An 18253-nucleotide genomic window follows, 5' to 3' on the forward strand; every position below is an offset into this window, starting at 1 on the left:
CTGCTGGTCAGTTGGCTAGGACTTGTCAAGAACCCAGCACCCTAAGAACTGTTTGGGGCAGCCCTGCTGTTAGAATGGTCATCTGTCCATTACAACAGTGGCTGACAACCATTTCTAACCACCAGATGTTTTTCAAGGAACTCACAATATAAACTTCCATAGACATAACCAGATTCCTATTTTGCCCATGAGTAAATTGTAGGGGACACTAGAAGTGATTCTAAATCACAGCCTACATGCAGAACAATAATTCCCAGCTATCACAGCTAAGAAAACCACAAAACAGCGACAGTTGATCACTGTGAACGACCAGAATGACAAGACTGTCTAGAGGCACATGCAAGTCTCTGCATACTAACTGTTGAGTGGGGAGTGTAAGCAAGGCATTGTGAGCACAGCCTGCCTGAGGCATACTCCAGTCTGGAGTGCAAATCATGTGCAGAGCCTATCTCTTCATATAGAGTTGGCATATATGGTATCCATTCTATTGGAAAAGCAAGACCTCCCTCCTAATGTAGCTTTGGTGGGGATGGCTCCAACTGAGTTCTTCTACAAGTGGGTATGGGATCCATACTTACCTCATAAAAAGCAGAATACATCCCTGTATAGACCACTGCTTCATCCTGACTGTCAGACTCCACACAAGGACATTAGTCAGCCCAGCCACATGACAACACTGTCAAGTGACTTCTCCTGCCTTATGGTCCTCTAGGTGGAAAGTATGGAGCTGTTACAGTCTATATAACACAACAAGATCAAATGGACACATGACTCAAAATTCGAACTTAGGGACACTTTTGAAAATAACAGAATATGCTATTAATTATGCCAGGCAACAGGCAAATTATTGGGACTCAGGAAAACTGGACTATGAGAAGAACTAAGAACAAGGAAATGCAACTTGAATATAGAGAGTTTGGGCTGAGAAGATAGCTCCGTGTGTAAAAGCACTTACTGTGAAAGCAAGAGGATTTGAGTTCAAGTACCTAATGCCCATGTAAAAACCAGATATAACCATGCACTGTAAGCTCAGTGTTGGGGGACAAAGATAGGTGAATCCTAGAAGCTCATTGGCCAACCAGCCTAGCCAAAGTAGTGAGATTCTGGTTCACTGAGAGACCTTGCCTTAAGAATTAAGGTAGAGGAGAATAGAAAAAGACACCCAACAACCTCCTCTGGCCTCTGTGCACTCAAAATGGATTGTGGAGATGCACACATGAGCACATGCACACAAAATACGCATATTTTATGTATGAAATACACATAATAGAGAAGCTTTATTTTCAATATCTAAAAAGATAGAACAGCCAAATACCCACTGGTGGATATGTGCATAAAAAAAATGGCCTATACACACAAAAAGATTGGTTGGTCTGATACATGCCACAACATGGATTCTCCTTGAAGATATTCTTTTAAGTGAAAGAAGCCAATGACAAAGGGACACCTGCTATATGGTATCTCTTAAATGACATACCTCAAGTAGTCATGAGAGTCCAGGGTTCGCCTGTCTCCGTCTCCCAACACTGAGGTTACAGGCATGCATGGATGTTCACAGAGTCAGAAGCTAGAAATATGGTCTCCAGATCAGAGCTGGAAAGGAATGAAAATGTAGATTCAGAAAAGAAATTGAAGCCATATCCTGCTGGTAGCTCTTTAGAATGGTTTGTTTTACAGTGATTTTAGAATTACAGAGAAACTGCAGAAACCACCAGAGTGTCCTTGCGTCCATTACACAGTTCCATTGTTTCCAGAATCCTTTGTCATCATGGTGCAGTCATCACAACTACGACACCAGCATAGGCCCACTGCCCCGATTCCATACTTCATGGCTCTTCTCGAGCAGTATCTTCAGTTCTGGGATGCAGGTTAAGAGGTCACATGGGGGGGTTGGGGATTTAGCTCAGTGGTAGAGCGCTTGCCTAGCAAGCCAAGGCCCTGGGTTCGGTCCCCAGCTCCAAAAAAAAAGAAGAAAAAAAAAAAGGAAGTCACATGGGATCTAGTAGCCATCACTCAAGTCGAGCCTGTGACCCTGTCTTCATCTTCCCTCCGTTGTTTTTGTTCTGGTTGCTAATGTGGATGTTGTTGAGGCCTTGAATGCTTTAGAGTTCAGAACAGGCAGGAAGTAGACTTTCTCTCTACCTGGATTTATCTGGTGTTTTCTTCATGATTGGTAAAACACAACAGGAGCAAAAAGCCTTCCTTATCACCATGTGACGGGGGGGGGGGGTACATTTGTAAAAATGATCTCTCATAGTTTTGTTTGTATCACCATGATAAAATACCCTGACAAAAGGTAACTTAGGGGACAAAGGTGTTTACTTCAGTTTACTATTCCAAGTCACAGGCAACTATTGTAGGGAAGCCAAGGCAGGAATTTCAAACAGCAAGTCATATCACATTTACAGTCAAGAGCAGTGAAAATAAATAAATGTATTAGTACTCATTTGCTTGCTTGTACTCTTGATTGATTGACTGTACTAGCTTGATTGCTCTACCTTTACGCAATACAGGAGCCCCTTTCTAGGGAATGGTGGTGCCCACAGTGGACTGAGTCATCCCACATCAATGAACTTAAGATAATCCCTCACAGACATGACCATAGGGTACCTGACATAGACAAACCTTCACTGAGGCTCTCTTCCCAGATGATTCTAGGTTGCACCGAGCTGACCTTTAATTGCCATGTAATTGTTCATGATCCATTACTGGGGATATTAACCTTCTTCATCTGGCTCACATAGCATTTACCAGACATCAGCTAAAGTTAGTTCATTTTCCTTCCCTGTCCATACTCCATTCTTTGGAAGCAGTTTACACTCAAGTGAGAGAGAGTAATTAAGTGCTACATCCCGATTCAGGATAGTTTTGAGCCCTTGAAGCTACCTATACCTGAAGCCAAATACTCCCAACCTCTTCAGTAAAGCATATCAATATGTTCTTTCTTTCTAGAACCAATGTGAGTTTCTGTCACTTGCAAATGAAAGACTTCTAATTCTCATGTCCTCCCCACCTCTCCTCCATGCAGAACCAGCATTATTTTTTCAAGCAATAGTATACGTTCTAAAAATCACCATTAGGTCACAGCTTATTTGTATGTCCTGCATGATGACAGTCCCTTGAGCCCTTGGAAGTCTGTTGTCCCAAGGCTTCCACTTCATCCCCCACCCCAACCAGGATAAAATACTCTGTTGACTAAATCCTGTTAGGACAGTGGTCTATTTAAACTTGTCGATTTGCCACATGTAAACGAGCTTAAGCACTCAGAAGTATTTACAGACATGATCTCTATTAAAACAGACAGAAGGACTGCCCTTTGTCAACCTCAGTGACCCAAATCTGAGGTTAATGATCTCACCAGGGCTGTTAAGTTCGATCTTGTGACTGTGAATTTCACAGTAATGACAAGAGTCCTGGAATACTAGGATGTGCTTGTGTTCCATAATTCCTTCACCCTTCATTTGTTCAGTGAGCAGTCATTGAATTTCTCATGTTCCAGATGCTATGCCAGGCTTGAGGGTACAGGTACAAAGATCCCATTCTCCGAGAGATTATTTCTAAGAAACAGATACTGATTGGGTAAAAGGAATGAGGAGGCAGCTCAGTCAGTAAAGCCCTTGTTGTGCAAGCATGAGGACTCAAATTTGCATTTCTAGCACCCACATAAAAAGTCAGGCATGGTTGCATCCACCTCTAATTCTAACACTGGGGAGGATGAGACAGGGATCCCTGGAGCATGTCAGCCAGCCACTCTAGCTGAACGGGTGAGCTCCAAGTTTAGACATACTCTGTGTCAGAAAAATAGAGAGGAACAGAGGAAGACACATGACTTCAACTTATGGCCTCTGCATCTATGTGCATATCTTATGAACAGGGGTGGGGAGAAGGAAGAGAAAGAGGAAGAGGAAGAGGAAGAAGAAGAGGAAGAACCAGATAGCGTCAGATATTAAATGTCATGAGGGCAAATAACAGAGGGGAAGGATAAAGGAGGGCCTGAGAGGGAGAGAGGAGGAGGTTTCACATGAGACTTCTAAGGGAATATCTCATCTCTAAAATCTTAAAGGAGAAAGGGGCCAGTCATGAGAATCCCCAGGAAAGGGTTAGAAAAGCAGACCAGAAAGAGCTTGGTCTGTTCCAAGATAGGAAAGAAGTTGGCTCCCTTGTGGTGAGTGGGAGTTAGGGAAGATATCACTAAAGAAGTAAGCAAGGGTCAGACTGGGGAGGACCTTTGTAGCCATGGAAACGAGGACTTGGAAGGAGGGGAAATGACATGGTCTGATTGATGTTTTTTAAAAGACCATTCAGGCTGCTCAGTTGAAAACAGATTTGGAGGTGTCAGCATGAAAACAAAGACCAGTGAGCTGTGGTTATGGTCCAGGCTTGCAGTGCAGCAGACACAAGAAGTGGGCAGACTCTTACATTTGTTTTGGTTGCTAGGGCATGCTAGAGAATTAGATGTGGGGCATAAATAAAAACAGACACAAGCCTTGGACTTTGACCATTGTACTATGCCCCAAATAGACATTCTCTGTGATTATGTTCACGAAGCAAGGGTATATGGTGAGAGACAGAGGCCAGGGGTGGGAAAGGTAAGTCAGGATAAAAGAAGCAAAGTCAACCAGGACAATGTCTCAGGTTTCTGGGAACATTATTTGTCCACTTGAAATGTGTGGTCATGGGGTTAAGCCAAAGCCAAGCAGCCCAGGTCTGAGATGCTCTCCTGCAATGCCCCATTGTGTGTGATACATGATGGCCTGGCCTAGCCACTGAGAAGGGTCTTTGTTGATAAATGAAACAGGAAAGACAAAAGGGGCAGGAACATTTGAAGATGTATAATCAGTCACAAGACATGGAATCTACACAGGATCCGAAAACAATGGAAAATAGTGAAGAAGCTGGTGGATAATTTAAATAGGACAATAGACAAGACAGACTGTATGCAATATGGAAGCCACTAGCTACATCAGCCATAGAAGACTTGACACGTGGAGGTCTGACCTGAAAGGAGTCTAGTATAAATTATACATGGTTTCTAAAGGCAGCATGAAACATGAGGACACAAAACAGTTCATCAATAATTTTTCTATTGATTATGTGTCAACACAATTATATTTCCTATCTACTGGATTCAATAAAATAGATGATGAAAAATAACTGTAATGGATCATTTTATACACCTTACTGTTCTTGGAACCTTGTACCTGACAATGGTCACTTCAGTTCTCTTTCTGCCAAGCAAGGCCAAGCTACAGGTGTCCCAGAGTCAGGAAAATGTTGAATAGAAGTCTCCAAGTGAGAAACGTAGACTTCCAATTTCAGACATTGTATAGTTAACCCCATTTGGGAAGTCCAGAGTGTGGCTACAAAGAAGGGTGGCCGGAGTGGCTCCTGAGAAAATCATGAGTGAGTGGCAAGGCCAATGAGTAAGGAGATGGATGGTTACCCACAAGAATATCGAAAGCACCAGGCACAGTAGAAAGAGAGTAGATGGTGACAGGCAGTCCTGTGGTGTTTGATGGTTGTTGAAGGGATAGAAGCCTGCCACTTTGAAGAGCACAACAGGCCCTGTCATTCTCGGTCCAGTCAGGCTACACACAGCACCTGAGTGCTTCAAGTGTGGCTGATCTGAACTAAGATTCCCCCTGAGGGTATCTCTTGAAAAGTTTCCAGGGTCATTTAAAGTAAAAGAAAGGTGAGAGTTCTGAAAGCAAACGGGCAGCCCTAAGGTGCATGAGATGGGAGGAAAAAGCACTTTATACTTAGAAACTCTGGCCCGGAGGCTAGAGGCCCTCTGGCTAAAGAGCAAATGAAAGGCCATGCATCATGGAGAAGGAGAGGAGAGTTTGAGGGAGTTTGAGGGAGAATTCCAGAGGGCACTGAGGGAATGATGGAAGACAGATCTAGGAGAGACAGAAGGAACAGGGCAGCCAGCAATGTGGACAGCTGCATCCGGTCTGATAGCAAATGCTCTAGAAGACTGTCTCCCAAATATGAGCAGTGGCGTCACCTGTGTGGCCTGAGAGGCCAGGCCCTTAGAAGCCAGGAGCCTATAACAGATGCCACCACTGGACCTCAGTGTGCTGGTGTGGAGGGAGGGGACAGTTTCTGCTGCTCTCACTGACTCTGAAAGTTATTATAAAGTCAACAGTCATTAATATTTATTTTTTAAAGGATGGCTGCATAATGAGAAGTCCTGGGAGTAATTAGAACCTGAGCTGCTGCTGCCGTTGTGTAGACTGAAGAGCTTCTCATTAAACAGATCAGGGAGAGAAGAGATTGGACAGGATGGGTAAGAATGCCTGTGGGCGTGTCGGGAAATGCTGCCGATGGAAGCTTTAGGAATGCTTACTCAGGACATTTCGCTCTTGTGTGGCTCCGGTTCCCCTGTGATAGGGCTTTAATGGTGTATGCAGGAGAGTAGATGCACCCAAAAGAATTTGGAGAAATCTATACGAGTTAAGTATCTAACAAGGCCACCAATAAGAATAAAACAGGCTACCATTACCACACAGTTTTATATTTCTTTCTTTGCTATTGTTTGGGGTTTGAGTGTTTGTTTTTGAGATGATCTCACGTAGCTCAGATTAGCCTTCAACCTCCCATGTGACTAAGGATGATTTGGAACTCCTGATCACCCTTACTGCCACCTCCCAGGTTCTGGGATTACAGGCGAGTGCCACTGTGCCTGGCTTATGTGGTACTGACGATTGAACGCAAAGCATTGTCTGCACTAGACAGGCACCCCACCAGCTGAGTCACATGCCCAGCCCATCATTACATGGTTCTATGATTTTATCATTTCTATTATGCGTCCATATTACTTTTATAGGCAGAAATAGACATAGTATATAATTTGAAGTTATACATTTCTCAAATAGGAAAAATATGTATAATATTTGAAACTATATAAAAATGCTTTAAAACTCAACATAAAAGGGTTTTGAGTTCTGAAATACATGGCAAAGGTTGGCAAGCTCTCTGTAACATCTAGAGTATCAGTCAGGGTTCTCTAGAGGAACAAAGTCAATAGAATATACACAATTACAGAAGGGGATTTACTGCATTGGCTTCCCCAGGCAGAAGCTAGATAGTCCCACAGTGGCCCTCTGCAGAGTAGAAAGCTAGGAAAGCCAGGATCTGTCCAGACTAAGCTGGGAGCTTCAAAACTAGAGAGAGCAAAAGTATTACTTATTGCAAAGCTGAAGGCCTGGGGAGGAGTCCCTTGTGTAGCCAAATTCACCAGCATCTGCTGTCTGAAGCTGGTGGCCACTGTTCAAGAACAGTAAACTTGCATGTCCCAGTGAGGGTCCTGCTTTTACCTGACCCAGCCAGGCTTCCCGGTCTCACAGACAACCAGGAGGTATGCTTACCTATTTCCTAACCTCCTCTCATCTGCTCAGGGTGCTTTCATAAACCCTGGCTGCAGTTGTGCTATAAACTACAATTTTAAAGAACACAAAGATTATTAAAAAAAAAGAAAAAACATAACATGGAGGGGGTAAAGAGATGGTTTGGCAAGTTAAAAGCACTGACTGTTCCTACAGGGAACCCCAGGTCAGTTCTCAGCACCTGGATGGAGGCTCACAACACCCTGTAAGTCCAGTTTGGGAGATCTGACCCCCCTCTGCTGACCTCTGAGGACTTTGAACACACACAGTACACATGCTTACATGCAGGAAAACACTCATACATAGCAACAATAAATAGATGAATTCGTAATCAATGAAACAATTATTTGATACTGCCTGAAGTGACAGATACTACCTACATTATCCATAAAATTAGCTGTGGAGGTCCCCTCAAGAGTTTTCTAACCTCCCATGAGCACGTAAGAGGAAGGGTCCAGGTTTAATACCCATCGCCTTTAATAACAACCCTGGAGGCTGTATCAAGGCTGTGGCTATCTCCGTTCCTTCCCTAATGGAGTCCTAGCACTGGTACCACAAGTTCTCAATAAATGTGACTGGGTGAACAAATAAAATCCACACTTCATCTAAGACTGATTCATCCTCCTGGGCTTTTGAAAGGGATTGAGAGCTAGGGATCGAACCCAGAGCATTGTGCTGAACCACTGAGTTCTAGCCCAGCCCTATCCTCTAACCTCTTAATCCCATACCATCCCAGCATTCTTGAACATTTGGACACAGTGAGTCTTTCCCCAAATCTCGCACCAACAAACCAATAAAACTACACATTTTCTTTCTCTCCAAGTGTCTTAGGGTTACTATTGCTGGGCTGAAATGCCATGACCAAAGCAATCTGAGGGGAAAAGGGCTTATTTGGCTTATACTTTCATATCACTCTTCATCACTGAAGGAAGTCAGGACTTGAACTTCAACAGGGCAGGAATCTGGAGGCAGGAGATGATGCAGATGCCGTGGAGAGGTACTGTTTACTGGCTTGCTCTCCATGGCTTGTTCAACCTACTTTCTTATAGAACCCTGGACCTCCCCCCAGGGATGACACCACCCACAATGGACTGGGTCTTCCCCCATCAATCACTAAAAAAATTCCCTACATCTTATGAAGACATTTTCTCAATGCAGGTCCCCTCTTTTCAGATAACTCTAGCTTGTGTCAAGTTGACACAAAACCAGCTAGCACACAGAGAAGAAGGAAAGGAGAAGTTTAGAAGTTCTAAGATGAAGAGTCCATACATGTAAGCAGAATTCTAAGATCCCAAGATTCTCTGTCCAAAATTCAAGGACCATGAAGAAGGTGAAATACCATTCTCATGATTGTAGTTCCTGCATAGAGATCTTTGTCACCGACTTAGAATGAACCAAAAGGGAGGTTACTTGGGGATATGATATAATCATATCACATAATCACACTAAGAACCAAGTGTTTTCTCAAGCTGCTAGAAGGATAAGCCATAAGTTCAAAGATAAGAAAGACCACCAATGGTTACCAATGGCATGTAGAGCATCTATGCATAGGAACCACAGACTGGCAACCTGGAGGTGACAAGGACCTTGGTTGGTAGGCAGCAAGAGAATTGGGGCCTCAGTCTTACACTCATGAGCAACTAAATTCTCCCAACAATGTGAGTGAGCTCAGAACTGAGTTTTCCCCTAACAGCTCTCTAGAGATAAGCCCAGAGTGACCTTGTGAGACCTTAAGTAGGGAATTTAGCTGAGTGTACCCCCAAATTTCAACCCGCCAAACTTTAAGGTCATAACTGGGTGTTTCCATGATGTTTGTGATAATGTGTTCCACAGCAACTGAAGTTGCTATCACAATACCCCCTCTAACACGCAGGGAAGCACAAGGTCAAAGTTACCCACACTGGAGCACAGTGACAAGACTTCACAAGGCAGGGTCAGCCCCAGGCCTGATGTCCACTTGCAAACTCACATCCCTGGAGGTGGCCTCGTTCCTTATTAAGACCCCCTCCACATGAGACAAATCAGTCTGCAGCCATGCTTGGGAGGAGAAGGCTAAAGAAGGAAGGACACAGAGACAAAGAGCATTGTGAGACAGGGAGTAAAGACTAAGAAATGAGCCACCGGAGTCTCTAATAAGCCAGAGAGGAGGCATCATCAGTGATGCTGACGCTCTCCAAAGTCCCAGCTACTCGGCAGTACTTAGCACACCACAGGGTAATTATACAGACTGAATGTCCTCAGGCCTCACCAGCCTCGTGGCACAAATGAGGTCGCATCAGCATTTATACCCATAATTAGCTCACTCAAATCCCTTCTTATTGACTGAGTTAGTTTAGAGCTTGAGATACATTGCTGGGACAGAGAGACCCAAATACATAGTAGTTCAAACAAAAATGAACAGGAATTCATTTCTGTGTCGCATAACATCACAGGGATGCATGGTGGGATGCATGGTGGCCCTGGATTGGGAAGCAACTCCTCTCTACAGGGTCCCTCAGGGTTTTAGGTTTCTATTAGCTTGTCCCACTTTCTTGTTCGATACTGGTCTCACCTTTATCAGAGCTCATGTACCATCACCAAGTTCTCTTTCAGCTCCCAGAGAAGGGGAGTAGAGGAAGTCAAAACCAAGCAGTTTATTTTGAAATAAGTGAGCTGTCACACTCACATTGGCAAAACTATGACCACACTAGCTGTAAGGAAAGCTGGGAAAAGTCAACTCAAGAGAGCATGCAGAGCCCTCCTTCTACTTTAGATACGAGGTGTCCCTCAGAGGCGCATATGTACTAAAGGGTTAGCTTTCCAACTTGTGCCATGGGAGATACTAGAAATTCTTAAAGGAGAAGCCTAGCCAGAGGAAGTGGATCACTAGGAGGTATATCCATGAGGGCCTCTTCTCTTTCTGTATCCTGGCCATGGAGACATACCCTTCTGTCATAATGGATGTAAATATCCCAGTCTAAAATAAATTCTTCATCACCATTTTTTGTCATATGTTCTGGTCACTTTGTCAAAAATCTGACTAACATCGTCCTACTACTCAGAAAAAGGAAGGAGCAGATATTAGAGATATAGGGAGACTGCTGTGGTACCAACACCAGGTTTGCTGGGAGTCTCTGAGAGATGGTCCACATGTGTTTAGACAGCACCAGGTCTCATTCCAGTCATGCCTGCTGTATCATTGTCTTGGGGAACTGTGCCAGTTAGCTGTTTCCTGGGCTCCAGGTATGTGACCATCTTCCTTTGTTATACCTCAAATAAAGCCAGAGGTAAGGATTGGGTGTCAGTAGATCAGTGGTTCTCAATCTTTGCCTGTATCTCTCATGTTGTCTGTATGCTGTTCACCAAAATTCATCCACATATGGTAACTTGGTCTTTGAAGGTGGAAAGGGACCACGGGCCAAGGAATGTAGGCAAACCTCTTCTAGACCAGTGGTTCTCAACCTTCCTAATACTGTGACCCCTTAATACAGTTCCTCGTGTTTTGGTGAGCCCCAACCATAAGATTATTTTGTTGCTACTTCATAACTGTCATTTTGCTGCTGCTATTAATCATAATGTTAATATCTGATGTGCAACCACCAAAAGGGGTGTGACCCACAGGTTGAGGACCACTGCGGTAGGTGATCTGAAAGGGGACTCTAAGAAGGAGAAATGTAAAAGATACAAAGGAAAAGATGAAAAACCAATGGATCCTGTGTAATTGACATTAGTCTATTTTCTATTGCTGTAATGAAATACCTGAGGCTTGGTAATTGGTAGAGAATAGAGATTTATTAAGCTCGTGATCTGAAAAGCTAGGTAGTCTAAGAGCACGGTGTGACATCTGCTAAGGGTAGAGTAAGGGTCTGCTTGCGTCCTAATGCATTGAGAAAGGGCTGCTGGATTAGTTGGAGTCTCGTGATTGCTTAGTGTTCATTGTCAACGTGACAAAAATCTAGCATCACCTGAGAGATGGGCCTCTGGGCACACCTATGGTAATTATCCTGGTTATACTAAATAGAGTAGGAAAACTGCCCACTGTGGGTGGCACAACATCCTAAGCTGGGATCTTAGCCAATACAAGAAGAGGAAAGGATGCTGAACACTAGCATGCATGCATTTGTTACCCCGTTCTTCTGGCCTCAGATGTAATGTGACCAAATGCTTTAAGCTCCTGCTGTCTTGAATTCCCCTACAGGCTGAGTTGTGCCTTGAATAGTGAGCTAAAAATAAACTCTTTCTCTCTAAGGTTGTTCTGCTCTTCATATTTTATCACAAGAAAAGAAACTAAGGCAGATCTCCTTCCCTCTTCTTTTGAAGACACTGCTGCCACCAAGGGAGGACCCCCAGTCCCAGGGCTTCTCTAGCCGTGACCACTCAAACCTGATGAACCCAGACACTGGAGAATACCCAATCTGTGGACTTTTGAGGAACACATCAAACCACAACATGACAGATTACCAGTATGGGCAAAAAGGACCCAACCACCCAGGGACACTCTGTATTCTTCTGAAAAATGAAATGTATTAAAACTGATACCGAGAAATGTATCACAAATGAATATACCCATGCTATGAGGGAGTACCTGGGCAGTCTGCCTGCTCTCTGCCCAAAGAGCTGAGGCAGAAAGGCAGAGAGACAAGGCAGGCTCTTGAGATGGGATGCTGTCTGCTGGCATAAGGACTGCCCACCATTTCTGCTGCTAATCCTGACAAGGGCCAGTGCGAAGCACTGAGAGTGACATCAAGAATCATGCAGGAACCAAAATGATTAGAATGAGCAAAGTGTCTCTCACATTCACACCTCCTTAGTCTGTGGCCTGAGCCTGGGATAAATCATCTTTTCTCTAATCCTGGAAATGACTCCTTAAGATGATTTCATCCGGACCAATGAGGTGGCTCAGTGGGTGAGGGTGCTTACAACCAAGCCTGACAACCTGAGTTCTGACCCCCACAGTCACTGTGTCATGGCCCATGCACACATTCCTACATAAACAAATAAAGGTAGGGGAAAATGACCTCTTGCTCTCTTTCTTTATTGTATTTTTTTATTTGCATTTCAAATGTTATTCCCTTTCCCCCAACCAACCAACCACCCCTGCCTACCTCCCCGCCCTAACATTTCCCTACACTGGGGGGTCCAGCTTTGACAGGACCAAGAGCTTCTTCTCCCTCTGGTGCCCAACAAGGCCATCCTCTGCTACATATGCAGCCAGAGCCATAGGTCTGTCCATGTGTACTCTTTGGATGGTGGTTTAGTTCCTGGGAGCTCTGGTCGATTGGTATTGTTGTTCTTATGGGGTTGCAAACCCCTTCAGCTCCTTCATTCCTTTCTCTAACTCCTCCAATGAGGAACCTGTTCTCAGTTTTATGCAATCCATTCACATAAAGAATGCAGGGTGGGGGTTGGTTCTAGACTGTGTGCCTAATCTTAACTGAACACCCACTACCCACCTCCAAAGTTATTCATTAATGTGTCTTGTGGAGACTAAGCAAGAAATACTATCGACTCTTGAGAAATACTAACTAGAATTATTTTTCACTCATGTGTTTATGACTACTGCTGGCTACCACAAACTAAGGGGGTATAACAAAAAAGCTACTGTTGGGGGCTGCAGACATAGTAGAACATGTGCCTAGCAGGTATGAGACCCGGGTTTAAATTTGTGTCGAATACATAGAAAAAAAAACCTAGCATCATTTTGGATTTGGAGGTCCCAAGATTTCACTTATCAAATGGTGGAGCGAAGACTTAACCCCAAATTTAGGCAAACTGATTCCCAGCCAGTAGTCTAAGCTACCATGACCCGCATCCCTCTAGGGACTTTTGCTGGTGGTTTTTATCTTATCATAACAGACTGATTATAATCATGATACGAAGCACCAGTAACGAATGCTTAGGGGTGACAGGGTTCCTGCAGGCATCCACAACCAAAAATGCCCTCTGGGGTAACCCATTAGCCCCTATCTCAAGCCAAACTGGATCATGAGCATTGAAGTCACCACAGCCAAGTGCTCCCAACAGATGGGAAATGTTGAGGGGCAGGGATGAGGCTAGGCCTCTGCAAACACTGAATAATGGTGCCGAAGTTTTGAGAGCCTTGGAATGAGCTATTTCAGCTTGGTTAGCTTTTTAGGCCATTGCAAAGAAATTAGATGTGGAGGGGGCAGGTGCAGGGAGCAGCCGCTGGGCCTGGACCGCAGCCATACCACCTGCGACGGGAGAGAGCTGAGGCGGAAGCTCATTAACTGTCCCCGGATCATTACCTCCTGCTCCCCAGGGGCACAATCACTGAGTGTGGACTTTCAGTTCTAGAGGTCTCTCTTCAAGGGTCCCTGCGGGACGGAAGCAGGGCTCACTTCCCAAGAAGGGGTGGTGCAAGCAAATCTTCCAGAGACAGCCGTCGGTAATTACTGTTTGGCACAATATCAAAGCCTGCCTTTTATCGAAACTATTGCCTGCCCCGCTGGGGGAAACTGAGGCTAAGGCTCAAAGGGGTAAATTAACTAACCTACCAGTTTGAAAGAGGCAAAAGCAAAGATTTAAGAAATCTTTCTGGCTCCCCGATCCATACTCTCAACTGTGACACTGACTGGAGTCTTGCAGCATAGATTAGAGTAGTTCCTATAGCCAACGAGAGCATCCAAGAATGAGCAGATCAGCCCTGCGTCACGGGCAGAGGCAGGGGAGAGTGGCCCAGGAAAGCTGGTCAGGGCGTGGGACTTTATTCCAGGAGGCATCAATGCTCGTTGTTCAGTAAATAAGACCATTCATCTTTATTCATGGAGTGTCTCTGTTTGCCTGGCCCTGGAGATGGAGAATTGAATAAGGACAACTGAGTTCCAGCTCTTGTGGCGAAGGCAGGAGAAAGACAGAGTTAGCTTCCGTGCCAATAACCTCAGAGGGTGCTGGGAAGGAAACAGACAAGCAAGATGATGTACCCTGGGTAGTTCCTGAAGATAGGCAATTGTCTGGAGATTGTATGGTAAGCAGTTACCCCAGGAAAGACCTGGACATCAACACAGGAACCAGCTAGAGCTCCAGGCTAAGTACAAACTGACTCCTTTGAGATCTGGACAGAAGCCAGGAAGTGGGAACTTTAATAAGATGGGGAAGTTGGATGAGAACATAAAGCAAATGGGAAGCCCTCTTGCTCCTCCCCACCCCAAGGCCAGAAGCTCCTTCTGTCTCCTCTGGGTTCCCACAGGGGTTGAACCCAGAGCTCTGTGAGGCAAGCACTCTACCACTGAGCTACATCCCAGTCCTGTTTCTGAGTTTTTGTTTCGAGTCAGAGTCTCTGGGTTTCCCCGGCTTTGAACTCCCAGCAGAACAGGAAATGCTTGAACTTTTGGCTGGGGTGGCAGGCCTGAGCCAGGAGGTCTGGCAGCCATTCTGAGTTTCTTTATCAGATTTGCTGAGCAGTCTCTGAGCTTAGAATTCCTATACAGGCCTGGGCACAAGACCGTTGCTTAACCGATGTCTACTGAGCAATCGTTTATGTGCCCACCCCAAGGACAATGTAGCAACTGCTGACAGAGTTTGAGTGCCAGCCCCTCTGGCTGTCTTGTAGTCGAAACGTTTCACTTTCCTTCTAGTGAGATTAGAGCCATGATTTAGCTGGGCTTTGTTCTGGATGGGGCGTTGTTGGAGTCTCCTACCTGCCTACAACTCCAGACGTCAGCACAATTCTGGACCCTCATCGGCCCAGACTCTTCTCCCAGATCCTCGCAGCTCTCTTACACACCCTCTCATAAATCTTGTGCTCCAGCAACTTCTATTCCTGCGTTATTTTTCTGCAGTGTTCATCCATCTCACTGCTCCATACTGACTACACATTTGCCTTGCTCATTACCAACTACCTCTGCTTCACAAGGACACAGCTCCACAGGCAATGACATTTCTTGCAGAAACTAATGAACAAACGAATGAATGAATGAATGAATGAATGAACGAATGAATGAATGAACGAATGAACGAATAGTATCAGAGCAACCTAACTTCTCACGGGATAAGAACTAAACCATAATGTGTCCGCCAAACAAAACAGGTTTTCATTTCAATTCTCATCATATCTAACACTAGCTAGCACTTCTAGAAGGAAGCCATTTCAAGGAGTTTACTAAGTGTTTAAGCTTTGGCCTTGTTAGCATTTTTAGTTCCTGTTGGCAGGTCTGGAGGCATGCTGGTCTTTCAGAGTTTACAGCCTTAATCACTGCTGTAGCTCTCTGGGATGCTAGGCTTCATCTGTGGAACAGAGCCATCTAGCGAAAACCTCAATTTCCAACGCTTAGGTATTTGTAGCTTTCCTTTGAAAAGGCTGAGTTTAAATTAGTAAATCTCAGTCTTTCCCGTGACTGTGACTGGAATGTACATTCCTGGACTCAAGAAGTCTTGGACTCTGGGCCACAGACCCCACAGTGAAGAAGCACTGGGCTCCTTATGTGAAGGATCAATTGATTTATAGCATCTGGATGTGAGAGAATGGAGGATCACAGGAATAGTATCCTTTAAATTTTCTCATCAGAGGTTTAAAATCCTAAAATGGTGATCAATTGAGCATAAGAAGATGGGAGACACCCCACATGACTGTCCCTTCACTCCCAATAACATCCTGCCCCACCTCCTCCCTCCTGGTTTGTACTCAGTCTGGGAGAAGAAGAAAGGGGGTAATGAGAGAAAGGGGTGGATGAGTGGGACTGGGAAGAGAGGAGGGAGAAGGGCTGCAATCAAGATATAAAGTGAATTAATTAATTACAAAGTAAATGAAGATAATAGTAAAACAATTATTTTGACAATGATCTGACAACAAGAGGAAAAACCAGACCCAGGCCAGGTGATGGTGGCGCACACCTTTAATCCCAGCACTCAGGAGGCAAAGGCAGAGAATCTCTGTGAGTTTGAGGATAGCCTGAGCTCCAGGGCAGACAGAGCTGTTACACAGGAAAATCCTGTCTCAGAAGAAGAGGAAGAGGAGGAGGAAGAAGAGGGAGAAGAAAACTCAAAAGCAGAGACCTCTCAAGGAAAACACACCCATGGACAAGGGCTTGCCACTCATTAGACCCATGTCAGGTCACAGCAACCCATTCCTTCTTCCTGCACAGGAATCAAGATACCCAGAGTAAGGCCTAGATTAGCTTCCTTGGGTCTCTGGTAATCTTCAGAGCTGTGGGTTCACTAATGACTCCTGCAGCTGAGCAGAGCTTTGGCTGGTGGGAAAGTACTGTGAAACACATAGCAAGCATGGCCGTCTCCTACTGGGTCATTTATAAGTAACCAAAGTGTTCCTGCAACGTAAGTAGATGTGATAAGAAATAGCTGTGACACTCCACATATCTAAGCAGACCGGGGGATGCTTCGGCCTTAACAGAGAGAGGACAGGAGTATAGAGAAGACATGACACCCCTTCATTATTGTCGTTCTGCCCCTTCCTCCATCCATTGCTCCTGATTATCTGTGCTTGTTTCATTCTAAGACACTGTATCTTGATGTGGCGGGAAAGAGAAAACTCAGAAATGCTTTCGTCAGTGGTTCTTTCAAAACTAAGAGTCTCTCTCTTAATATATATGTTCATTCTTCTCAAAGGATGTTGAGAGGTTGAAGAGAAGCTTCAGTGATTAAAAGACATGTTATGCAAACATGAGGACCTGAGTTCAGATCCCAGATACTCTGTAAAACAAAACAGATGTAGTAGCATGTGTCCATAATCTCAGCTCTGTGGAGAAACAGACATGAGTATCCCCAGAGAACACTGACCAGCCAGTCCAGCTCAACTAGTGAGCTCTCAAAAAAAAAAAAAAAGGGCAGAAAGCAAACTGAGTCATTGACCTCTGACCTCCATGTGCATGCACACATGAACATATACATATATACTGCACATGTTCCAAACATACTTACACAGGTGCACACATGCATGAGCACTCACAGATCCTCTAAAAAGACTTTGGCTAAGCTTGGCTCCTGGCTCTACTGGACTTGTGGAACTGGTGGGCATTCACATGGCCACACGCCCCACTCTGCTTGTGAGTTGCAGCATGGGTTAGTAATTTTGTGTTGAATGCTCCCAGTTAACACACTAGACCATTCCACCAGAGTCACTCAAGATGCCTGAGCTCCAGAAGTCAAGGTCATAGAGTTTTCTCGAAGACAGGTGGAAACAAGGATTAACATGTGAATTTAGGCAAGAGCCTTGCCTTCTCCACCCTCTCCCTCCACTGCCCCCCCCACTGATACTCAAAAGAACCTTCCACCCCTGCTTTAGAGTTCAGCCTGTTTGCCCCAGTGATAACACTCTGCACAAACAGACTACAATGTAATAACCAAGACCTGGACACTGGCATGATTCTCCATTCTTTGTAGACCCCACAGCTTATGTGTTCTGCTGTGTCCTGTGCATGTAAGCCTATGACATACATTGATTTGTGTGATCACCAACACAGTCAAGACCCTTCACCACAGAGCCCCCATGACGTCTTTTGCATCCACAGCCACCTGTCTCCTCCTGAGTTCTCCACTCAGTAGCCACCATTCCTCCATCCTCCATTTCTGACATGTCAAGGATGTCGTATAGTAAGAATGATGTACCTGGAGCCTCCCTGGATTGACATGGGGGATTTGCACTCACCATAACTTCTTTGGGACTCAGCCTAGTGGCTAAACATGTTGACACCTTGCTCCTTACTTGTTTAGATTGCTGACTTGGAATTCACATTACGGTTGACAGTATGGATGCTCCACAGGCTGTTTAACTATTTTCCTATGGAGATCACTTGGATTGTTTCCAGTTAGGAGCTTTATCAATGAAACTGCTATGAACATTCCTGCACAGGCTTTTGTGAAAATCAGTCTACACCTCTCTGGGACAAATAGGACACTTGTGATTTTGTAGA

The 18253-nt window shown here is 44.8% G+C and overlaps 1 protein-coding gene across 1 annotated transcript in view; it reads right to left on the bottom strand.

Annotated features, from left to right (window-relative positions):
• Positions 1 to 18253, bottom strand: part of LOC120099923 (uncharacterized) — a 98760-nt gene that overhangs the window by 58262 nt on the left and 22245 nt on the right. Inside the window, exon 3 of the mRNA XM_063280718.1 lies at positions 579 to 1593. The gene's annotated coding sequence lies outside the window, so the exon portion shown is untranslated. The remainder of the gene's footprint in view (positions 1 to 578; positions 1594 to 18253) is intronic.

Source organism: Rattus norvegicus, chromosome 1 (assembly GCF_036323735.1).
Source record: "Rattus norvegicus strain BN/NHsdMcwi chromosome 1, GRCr8, whole genome shotgun sequence".
Taxonomy (NCBI): domain Eukaryota; kingdom Metazoa; phylum Chordata; class Mammalia; order Rodentia; family Muridae; genus Rattus; species Rattus norvegicus.